Below are 12,928 nucleotides of genomic sequence, written 5' to 3'. Positions count from 1 at the left end.
GACACCCTATGTTGGGACATTGACTACATTACATGTTTTTGTATTTATTATTTAATATTGTGACAGTCACTTGAAACTATTTTACAGTTTGTTTGGTTTCAGACTTTGTCACAGTTTATAAGGGTGGATCCAGAGGTTATATGAGGGCTAAAATTGATACGCAATTGAAATGGCAGTCAATTTTCATAATAATTAGACAATTTAACATTAATGATAACATTATAAGGTTTGGATTGTCATTGTCTAGCATGTGTTAGAGGGATGAAAACTATTTAACGCCATGCAGAATAATAAAATAAGCGATCCCCATAAGCCAAATCAGTAAGAATATAGTAACAGTTACAAAGAGAGCAGGGTTCTGGGAAGCAGTAGTCAAAAACTGTCGCGCTGTCTCTTTAGAAACGTCTTATCATTTGTACTAGGGCAGGGTGTTGAGATATTTTTCACAATTTGGAGAGAAATTTAACATTTTCAGATTACATTCATATATAATAATTCGAGTGGGATGGGGGTATGAATTTGCATAATATATCAATTATACTTACGCACTTGCCAGTAATTCCAAGCACCATTTAAATTTGAATTCTGATTATTTTTTTATTAAAAGAGACTTTCACTGAAATAATGTGAAAAAAATAACATCCAAATTTCCAATCTCCGAGTCGGATTTTTGTCACTACGGACGCGATAACAGTGACAATATGCTAGTCAACTGTAAAGCACACAAACTTCGACAATCAAACATAATTAAAAGTCTCTAATGAGCTGCAGAATGTACACAATGCGGATTAAATGCAGCTTTTTTGTAATACTTAAGTAAATAATCAATTTCTTATACTTAATACGTAAGATGCTTTATCAATACGGCCCCAGGAATATGAATTAGAATGAAGACTGTTAAGGTCTCTGATATATGCAGATACATGAAGATAACATATACTTTTACTAAAGACTTAATCTTTTTTTCCGGAAAGCAAGTGTTTTACCTTGTTGGTGAAAGCGACTCAGTTGGTAAAGGGGCAGACAACTTGTGAACATGGTATATCACTACCTGCACTGGTATTCCATTTTGAAAATGCTGCTGGCCAGAAAAAAGATCAAGAACATTTTGCTGTGGTATGGTCTGTGAAGAGTTTTACTAGGTAACAATCATCTTTGATAGCTGTTAAAACAGTGTATAATTTTAAGCCTTGGACTGCAGGAGGCAGATGTGTCTGCTTTTGCAACCAGTGCAGATCAAGACCAGCCTGCACATCTGTGCAGTCTGATCATGATCTGCACTGTTTGATATTCAGTCAGTAAATTTTCTATGAGAACCAACTATATACTAGAAATGGTACTGTCTCTATTGAAAGATGGAATAGGCCAGTTTACAAATTTAGCAGGTTAATGGTTAACATTACAATAGCAATAAATATGTTTGTAGAACATCCTATTTGCAGTTATCAAAATCTGCAAACAAAGTACATTTTGTACACTGGCAGCACCCTGTTGTCAGTCTTTTTGCATTTGTGGAGCATTTGTTGTAAGAATCATCTTTTATCATATAGTGATAACTCTACTTTTATTAAATTTACAGGAAAAATACAAGAGGCTCACAGGTTAATTATTTAAAGAAAATATTTCATGTTTACCTTATTTTTTAAAGGATATCACAGTTCGATTGAATATAAAACGATGATCGCATGCCATACTAAGTTTGAACCTGACTGGCACTTTGGAATTTAGGAGAATCGATGGAGGAGGGTGAATGCTTAGACCTTACATGATATTGCCAACACAGTGGATTAGTCATCAAAGAAAGGTCATAACATTGCACAGTTGGTCAACAATGATTCTAAACCTGTCACATTCTACCAGTGGAGAAATTTCTTATCACAATATTTTAAACATTTGAAGAACATTACCAGGTATCACCACTGTATCATGTCTGCAGAAACACCTGGAATTGTTAATGCTAAAATCTTAATTGACAGTCCAGTAGTGACAGTTAACTTACTAAAATCTACTCCTCCTAAGAGTGCAATGCCAAGGGAGTACCTGTATCAACACATAAGAGAACACTGTTTGTCTGAAAAGTCAAGGGATTCAATTTGTCCCAAACCACTTGTACCGAAAACTCAAATTGTGATTGACGAGGATTGTTCTGAGAACTGGAAAAATGTAGATGTAAAAGATAGAAATTGCTGTTGAATTAAAAGGTTTCGATACACAACACTTGAGCCTGTTTTGCTGTTCATATAGATGTGTTTAGCTGTTAAGGTTACAAATCCAGTATAGGTTATAGTTTCAATTACCAGCATAAAAGTATCGGCTGGATATAAATATTAACTTTTTCCCAGAGCTTATAGCCAGTGTAACCTTCATCAAAAGTTAAGCTGTTAAGTATTTTTAGAAAAAGGTATTCAGTATGTATGTTGCCATGGTAACATTATTCAAATTATGTTTCACAGAGAGTATGGATTTGTATTTCAATTAGGGATCTACAGTGTATAGTTTCATTGTAATAGAATGTTCACTTTCTTCAGTATTCTCAGTTATAACTAGTCAGTGAAAAATAGATTATGAGGAAGGAATGACTGAAATGTTTCATTCTTACGATAACTACCTTTGTTACAAAACATAACTATTTTAAAGTTTTATGTGAAATTTTCAGATTTCTTTTCTGAATACTTATACTTTCAAATATTTAACTTATTAGAAATGCTATTTTAAAATAAGCTTTTGTTTTTAAGTATTATTGTAGAAAAAAAGGAATCAACTACATTTGTTGCCATGGTAACACATTTTTCTTTGAAAATATGGAAGATTTTTAATTAGCTGTATTCTTCTAGTATTCAACTTTATTCACAATAAAAAATTCCATAGTAATATAAGTTTCATTTTTTTCAAAATAGTCATTTATAACAAGCAAGTAAAAAACAAGTTATGAAGAAACAATGACAGAAATATCTTATTCTTATAGTTATTACTCATATTAAGTATGTGCAAGGGCTGGGCCAATTATACCTAAGGTCAAGGTTACCAAGGTGTTATACTTCGATTGTTTTCAAGGTAATAGATTTTCGGCAACCTTTGTTTTTCTTATAAATATTTGTTACTATTGCTTATATCCTATTGATAAATACACATAAGCATTGCCCGGCATACAAACAAAGTATATGCAGGGGCTGGGCACATTATACATAAGGTCAAGGTCATGTTCCCGAAAGCTTTTGTATGTAATTAGAGGTCTTTTATTGAGAAATAAATTTATTTTACTTTCAAATTGCCAAATTGATATTTAAATGATTATTTTATTTTCATGTGTAATTTTTGCTAAGAAGTGGATGCTAATTAGCTCATCAACAATTTGATGAGCTTTTTTAATACCACTAAATTCAAATTTGGCTGTTTTCTTATTCGTTGTTTTATGGGCTTGTCTCAACATTTTATTTGAGCTTCGATTAGCAACTAAATCTTTCTTTTAACATAGTGTCTTATATAATAGTCAAAGTAATATTAATATGTTTTAGTTATAAGTATCTTATAACTCTTTTATAGAGTGGCAGTGTGCATTTTATTGATATTTTATTGTTTATATTATGTAATATATGTTGTACATGTACACTGATGAGACTGATATAAAGAATATATATGTTACAAACACTGTCATAAAACAAAGCATTTTTATTTTTATCATGGAAATTTGAGATTTTATTTTTGAATACATATACTTAATAATATTGAAATTATATGAAACACTTTTGCAAATTTAGCTCTTGTTTTAAAGTATTATTGTAGAAAACAGAATCGAATGCATATGTTGCCATGGTAACACAATTTAATAATGTTTTTATAGAAAATGTGAAGGAATTTAGTTAGATAGATATTTGCACTTTAAGAGAAAATCTAAATATTCATTGTAATAGAAGATTTATTTATTTAAAAATAGTCAATGATTACCAATAAGTGAAAAACACAAATTGAAGAAACAATGACTGGAATAGTTTTTTTCTTACGGTAACACGTGTTACGAAATTTGTCATAAAACCAAAGATTTCTAATCTTTTCACATTTAATTTTCAGATTTTACTTTTGAATACAAATACTTTCATAAAAATCAACTTATAAGAAACATTATTTCAAATTAAACTTTTATTTTAAATAATTTTGTAAGAAAAGGAATTTAATGCATATGTTGCCATAGTCACGCAATTTGAATAATGTTTTCATAGAGATTATGAATGATTTTAATTAGCTGTATTCTTCTATTTTAAGTAAGCAGCATAAGTAAATAATTTCGTAGCAAGTGAAGGTTATTTTTGTTAAAAAGTCATTTATTACCAGCAAGTAAAAGACAAGTTATGGAGAAGCAATGACAAATATGTCTTATTCTCATGGTTATTACTCAGTTTACAAAAACTGTCATAAAACCAAATATTCTTAATATTTACAGGTGAAATTTTCAGGTCATTTTTGTAAATACATATGCCTTCAAATACTTCACTTTTTTAAATCCTTATTTCAAATGAATATGTTTTTTTAAGTATTATCATAGAAAAGGGAATTTAATATATTTGTTGCCATGGTAACACAATTTGAGTAGTATTTTTATAGAAACTGTTGTAGATTTTGATTAATTATCATTCTGTGTATTAAGAAGGGATCTAAATTAGGGTTAGAATTAGCGTCGGGCATATCTCAGAAAGTATCAAACCTCTCAGGATTGTTATCAGCATTTCCATTTTAGTATATAATGTTTTAATTTGATCTCACACAGTCAAACCGGTGTTTTGTCCCATGACGTAGTCGAACATATACATAAAAGTTTGTATCGCATGTATCTCATTAAGTGCTTCAAGATTTTTGTTGCATATATCTTAAAAATAATAGAGACATGAAACCATATAGGTATAATATGCAGCAAGTGAAGTTGTAACATATTCAGGGTTGAACGGCCGCCAAATACTTGTTTTTGCTATAATTTATCGTTTGGGACTACAAACTCAAACAGCTGTAAAGAAAGATTCAACCAGTCAGACCAAAGTTTCCGTTTTTGAACATCGGACAAATAGACGTATCCGCTTTTGTTACTTGTTAAGATGTTGTCAGTAACAAATGTTGAGCAAGTTAATACCGATAGGGAGTTCGGAAACAGTAACAGTTAAATTGTCAGTATATCATTACTACCTACAATACAAAACAGAACACATACGTCAAATGTTTTTCATCTTTCTAATGCGCTTGATAACCTCTATGGTTGTATGTAATACAGCAATGATGCAAAAGGTCTGAATGATAAATAAAGTTTATACATATCAGCTGTTTTCAATATATAAATATGTATATGAATTTTGAAATGCCTTTTATAATTCTCAAATGTACCCATTGTCATATAGCAAAGACTTGCACATACACAGCATATATAGTGCTTAACAACCAAGATTATCCAGCCGAGAATGAAAAAAAAAAGAAAAGTCCGGTGTATCGTCGCATTTTGTTTCCAACAGCTTTATAGAACGTAATGACGCGACGTTGCGAAGCGTTACGTTTGGCGTTCCGCCAGACGTCGCTGAATTACACCTTCTTCACCTTAAGGATTGATTGTACATACATTTACAATCTGTGTGTAAATGTCTAAATTATGTGATTTGGATTTTGAAATGTTTAATTGGTTGATATATCTATCATATACTTATATCAAACAAAACTTGTATTATTGTACGCTATATTTGTCTGTACATTATCTTAAATATACATATGTATCTACTTTGCAAAGTTTTATTACACGTTTTGCCTTTTTTTCTGAAAAGAAACGTATATCAATATAAAACATCAGGTTTCCATTTTACATTATGCATGATTATACACTATCATTTACATTACTGATCTGACAGGTACCTATAATATACATATCTGAGGGAATCGCAGCCTTTCTGGGTAATCCAAAACATTAATTCATATTAACAGAACTTTCGCATAAAAGTTGGTAAAAGAATATTTTGCTTATTTGAAAGGTTTTTAAATCTATTTCTGAGCTTTGGGTCATTTTCAGTTTGGACAATATATACAATTTGGCTTTGTTACTTTAAAAAGAAAACAATCAAATTCAGTAGTGAAACCATAAATCGATTCATAGTGCGGTCATCTTGGAACAAGATTGCCATAATGGATTTTATCTTGATAATCATTGTTGTCTGGATTATGTAAGGTAATGTATTTTATATATTACTTTTCCAATGTACATCCTTTTAACGGTATGTACACAAATTACTTCGCCATTTTTAAACAATTGATTATTTGTGGCGGCTATCTTTGATTTCGGCCACCATAATTTTTTTTAATATTAATTATTGCTATTATTATTATACCAGATTTATATAGCGCCCTTTTCATAATAAACACGTTCAAAGGCGCTTTACATTATACTGAAGCCACACAGGGAGCGAAATCATCCTCTACTAGTACAGACACAGAGCGATCTGACCAGAGGGACAGAGTGAGATAAAGCCCCCAGAACAGACAGAGAGAACTTTTTAGGTACAGACGTGTCCGGCTAACTTAGCCCAGCTTGTTTCGAACAAACAGTCTGGTTCTTTAACGTGCCCGGTGTATAGCACCGATACAAGCAAAGCCGTCTTTCCTGGGAAGAACCAGTACAGGCGTCTAATTAGGTGGGAGACACTCAAGAGCATCTCAGAAATTTCCAGTTCCTGGACCGGGATTTGAACCCCGGACCTCTAAATTGACAGTCAATCGTGTTACCACTAGACCACCGGCCCACCTATGAAATTGGTTTATTGTAGCAAGCCGAAATCACAGAAATATTCGAGGTGTAGTATAATATTCCATACTGTTTCAAATGTTAAAGCTCTTTTGCACAATACACACACTTGTTCTGCCATTTCTTTCCAAAAATAAAAATATGGCGACCAACATTGGTTTTTTGCAGCTATATTGGATTTCCACAAACTGTTTCCCAGGCTTAAATGAAGCGTTTTAATATTCATCTACTACAAGTTTCATGCTTTTCACTGAAGGTGCACACATTTCTTGCACTATCATTTATGACTGTTATCTAATTAGTTTCAACATCCATGTATTATTACGCTGCTCTGTATATTTAAATTAGAATATTTGTGTTAAACTAATGCTGCAGAAGCTGTTGGCTTATATATAAATGAAACAATTGTCACTGTATTGCCTGGGTAAACACTGAAGGTTCTGTACCGACATTTTAGTAGGATATTGTACGTATATTTTATACTACAGGCGAAAATCCCAAAAGTGTATCTAACTTTATTTCACTTTATACATATTTTGACACAGTCTCAAACTGTATAAAATGGTATACCCATAATCCAAATTCTACCCTTAACCTATCCTCATTGGCACCAAAACCGTCTGAGCTCAAAACTTATTAGTTTCATTTCTGTTCTTAACATACAAATAAAAACTACCTGCAAATAAAATCCACTTTTTTCTCTTCCAGATATTTACATAAAGTTTTGAATGAGTATAACGTTCACTGCTTGCAAACATAACTTAGCATTTGGTCTATCATAGCATTTACGATGTTTTCTGGCGGGTGTACATTTCCTTTGAACTGCTGAGCTATAGTTATGTCTCTATTATTCATCAAAACAACTTGGTCTTGTAAATCTTTAAAGACGTCATAAGTAATCATGCTGTACAGATATCCAATATAGTCATTTGGTCCAAATACGTCACGTTTTAAGTCAAAGGTGTGTGGTCCTTTTATCATAACTATAGAAAACTTATTATTTTTTAAAAATATTCCGACACTTTTACGAATGATTTTTATTCTTTGTTTAAAAACGCTATGATGATATAATAGCATATGTATGTATAAATGTATAACTACAATAGCGTGTTCATTTCTTGGTATATTGTCTAAACGTCGAGAAATGGAATATACCCGGTAGCGCACATCTTCCCATGAATCACCAGTAAATAATGGTAAAGCGTGCGGATACCATCCTGCTTTGAAATTAATTGGTTTATTGTAGCACTCCGACTCTCTATACCATTTTTCATACCGCCATTTTTCTGTAATAGGTTTGCATTTAAAGCGATTTATGACGGACCGGTACCATTGTCTGGTTGTAGAATCGCCAAACAAATATAGATGTCGGTTCCTCAGACACGTCGCATAAAGATTCTCATCGAAAGCTGCGAAGTATAATGATAACATAATTCATATACACTAGTAGAGAGCTGAAACAAGAATTGCATCCAATTGCAATTAATTAATGATACTCTATTAAATCAAATTGGCATACCAAACAACTCAATTGAAAAAAAAATCGAAAGTTTATGATAAAACATATCTGCTACTTGTACAATTTAATTAACATACGAACTTAATTATTGCAAATACTACAATTTCAATTCTATGTGTGTAGATTACTAAAAATGACATAAAGGAAGACATATGTATATAAAGACAATGTAACCTCTTCAGACTGAAATACTGTTGAAAAATGGCATTAAACCCAAAACAAACAAACAACATCTTACGGACACATATATTTGGGTTGCTCGGGAGACGTGTTGTTGTTTGGAGGTTGTTGTTTTATGGATATTGTCATTTGCACCCTTGTTTGCATCTTTTTTATACTCGTGGATAACAAAAGAAACAATAATATGTCATTTGTTAACTTTATTTCTGGCATCAATTATTTAAACTGCAAAAATGTCCGTATTCATTTATGTTTATTTTATTATAATGTTTTCAATAAAAACAAAAACTTTCTAAAACTGAAGGGACAGTGGACATTGTTTACAAACATTTCCTCTATTCATGCGTAAACGCAGTTCTTTATAGTAATTTACAAACTACTCCTTGTCGGTGAAAATCTTATAAAGTAAATTGGTCACACTTTAACAACATGAATAACCAGCAAAGTATCAGAATAAACCAAAAGAGAGATCTTTTTTCAGCGATAAAAAAGAAAAATTCGTTCCTCTGTTTGCTTTACATTGTTCATTAAAGTGTAATGTTTGTTGTGTAATTAACTTTCACTAATCTTCCATCCTAACATAGTTATTGTATACACATGATTCTCCGTGTATTATCATGAAAACAGTCCTTTACATGTTAATATTACATTTTGACGCGTAATCAGTCATAATAGCCGTTCTCAATATAGCGCTTTTGATTTCCATTGCCGCTATCTGTGGTAAAATAAGGACAGGGAAACTTTTTGACAGCTGTTTACCGTAGTGGAGAGTAACCTCCCATTCAGGTTGAAATTTACTAAAACTGAAGCCTGAGGGGGAGTGGGGATGGGGGGATTGGGGATAAACTGTTGCTGGCAAATACTTTGTACATATGTCGGGCTTTACTACATCTTGTGAAACTTTGGTTTTACGGAGAACAACAGAGACCGCACTGCTGGAGTAAACTGTTACGGCGTATAAGATCGAATTGTGAGCACAGATGAATAATTTCCCTTTATAAATTCAATATATGTTATATCAACCAGTTTCGAACAAATGGATATATATCTAATTTAGAGATAGGTACCAGTGTATCAATCAATTATATGCCAGTCTTTAATAATATTACACATGGTAAAATTGATGAACAGTTGGAAATATGAATAGTATGTTGATAAAATAGTGTTTAAGATTGACATTATATCGAGACCACCCTGTGCATCGGTGCAGTTTGGTCAGAATCCATGCTATTCACTTTCAAAGCCTATTGCAATTAGAGAAACCGTTAGCGGACAGCGTGGATCCTGACTAGACTGCTGGTCGCAAATGCACTATGTTGGTTTTCTCATTATTTATATCGATCATTTATATGCATTTTTTTGTACATGAAAATTGCGGTAAAGAGTTTTGCAAAATCATCATCTGCACATAAGCATCGTAAATTTTTGTTTTAAAATAATCTTACTAGTTCCTAAATTGACAAGTATGCATGAGTTACCGACGCAATTTCGAAGATTCCATTTCCCATTATAGAAAAAACCAGACGGACCTCTAGATCGCCAAAGCTGGGAAAGGTTGTACACTGAGCAAGGAATAGACGGTTTGTCTATTACTGTCAAATTCGTATCTCCATTTCCGTTCTGTACGTTTACAGTTAGAGTTTGCTGAAAAGTACGCTGTCCACTAAAATAGAAATATTTCAAACAAAAATAGCAGAAGAATATGCTTTTTAATCTCTGCTTACAAACTATTCCCTGGTACGAAGTAAAAGTAAAAATTACACGAAAATGTAATCCTAGATAAAAACATATGAGAGATTGTAATTGCATATGCATATGTAGATATACAATTTTCATTACCATATGAAAGTTCAGTAAAAATATAATATATATATTAGCATAAACATACAAAATACTCTAGAACCATAAATGATGGCTGGGGAGACAACATCATATTTCATTATGCGGTGTTATAATTAATAGTTGCTCCTGATTGTATACGTGCTAATGTCAATTTACTTAATCATATAGCATGCATGAGGAATTCTTAGTATTTCTCAAAATGTTTCCCTTGTATAAGATTATGCACTTCTCCTGTGGACTGGCCCAACAAATTGCATGCTTACAATCTTTTTATGAATACGCACTATGGACATTCGAATTAAGTTTTGAAAAGGCAGTTGTTTAGAGTTTGAAAAAAATAAAATGGGAAAATAATTTGGATGGTCTAACTGTCGGAGCCGATGCGATGACATGCGATTCTGTGTTCCTGATCTGTAACATGTATCATTGTCATGGAACGGGGTAAACAATTTTAAGATTTTGTGTCGTTTCTTAACAGGTAAGTCGGATGGCTTCTACGTATAAAACTATTGCTTGAATGCCGTTTACCTTCGCGAACTTACGCACTTGGCGTACAAACACGACAAACATCTGCTTATTCTAGAACTGACACATACTGCGTTAAATACGGACTTTCTGAAAATAACGTTTAACTAAATACAGAAAGGCCAGGCGGCAATGTTTTCGTAACTGGAACAATGCCATTGTGTCGTTATCTTTCTTTTCTTCAAGTGACGGTGAACTATACACAAATCATACGTTAATCTGATACGTTAAGTAACGTTCCAAAAACGCAGCCTCTTCAAACATCTTGCAATATTATTATGTTTGCAGCTGATATTTTTACACATACGTAAATACATTTTTACATAACTGATTTTAGATATGCTTTACACTTTTACATGGATGTTTTTAGATATGTTTTACATTAATCGTAGTGTTCTTTACATTTTACATGGATGTTTTCGGTATGCTTTACATTTTTACATCAATGTTTATGCTTTACAGTTGGCGTTTGCAATGTGACTTCTTCTCGACGATATATGACCATTTTGTGTCGATTCGCCGTAAAACCCAACTCACTCACTCACTCTTCAAAGGTTAACAACACAACAACAAAGCACGGCAACGCCTATTCGCAACGACACAATTATAGATCATATGGCAATTTTTCAGCTTTGATGGTGGAGGAGGACCTCAGGTGCCCCTCCATGCATTATTTTATCATTTGCGGCCACATTGATAGAGCCGCCGACCTTTAATAAGCCGACTTGATGGTTTCCTCATATAGCGAATTCAAAGCCTCATATACTGTTTGAACCAAATTAGGTGAGAGGCAAGTGATTTGAGATCAGTGACCTGAACCACTCGGCAACGGAAGCCCACGCTGGTTTTACGCTAGATAATTCGGAAAAAAACTCTACATTACTTCCTTGTTCAAAAGAAATAAAACAATATACATAAAAATAACCCCAAACATCTGAATGCCTTATGCATGCAATGATAACTGAAGGCACGATATGGGAAACACAAGAATGCTGACGGAAATACTTATATGGAAATATTTGAAGTCTATTCAGTATTATCATAATGGAATTCGGCAGAACTGGTGTTAGACGGCGCAGAGGCTATTTCACATTGTTTTAACTCTCATTATGAAATAAAGTCAAAGCTAGTCTGCTATTACTTTGCTAGAAGGCGTTTAATCCTTCCATTAGATCTTCTTAAAGCTGTTTAAAATAATATTATTTAAGTCAGTACACCCTCCAGTTGTAGCAGACAGAGCAATATCTGAACATTATTAGAGACCCGACGAATTATTGCAACAGAAAAAATGTCAGAACAGCTTAGTTCCAGGAGGCATATCATTACTTCTCCGATTTCTTTCGTTAGACCCGATTAAAAGAGTATTGTGTAGCGCCTGGTTGTAAAAGGACTGAACAAAATCAATATCTTTAAATAACCTGACCTTTATCCTTTGAAATATATTTGTTTACCAAAAAAGAAATAAAACGGGGGAAACTGATAACTAACTACAAATAAAGGGCAAGTTTCGATATATCTTGTCAAATATGTAGCTTTAAATTTATATTAAACTTTTAAAAAGTATGAATTATGATAGTAACATAGTAAAATTTAGATATAACATTAGACCTGCTAAAGCATTTTACACTAAGATAGCATTAGAAACGTCCCAAACTTAAAGGTGAAACCTCATAACATTTTAGAAAATGTGTGCGCTAGAAATAATTAAATATTAAAATACAAGCGATGCCGAGATATCCAAATTGTAATTGTTATTCACCCGGCCCTCCCCCAGCATAAAACCATTGTTTGTTCGACCATCAACTGACTGTCCACAAACTTAAACAACATCCATTTTGTTTGAATGATAATTAATTTATTCGAGTGTGGTAAGACTTACTTAGTCATACGAAAAATCTGCGAGAAGTTAGGTACAAGTAGTTCCTGACGAAATACTAAATATCCGTCGAAAAACTCCCTAATAGGATATAAATATTGTTCAATAGAATGTTTATAAACTGGTGTATATTCTCTCAGGCTAATGTTCCATTAATTAAAGAGGCTTGTTTGTAAACTATTTCATTTACGGGTAAAATGGTACATAATTAACATAAAGA

The sequence above is a fragment of the Mercenaria mercenaria genome, chromosome 2 (genome assembly GCF_021730395.1).
Source record: "Mercenaria mercenaria strain notata chromosome 2, MADL_Memer_1, whole genome shotgun sequence".
NCBI lineage: Eukaryota > Metazoa > Mollusca > Bivalvia > Venerida > Veneridae > Mercenaria > Mercenaria mercenaria.
Note: the sequence above shows the minus strand (reverse complement) of the source record.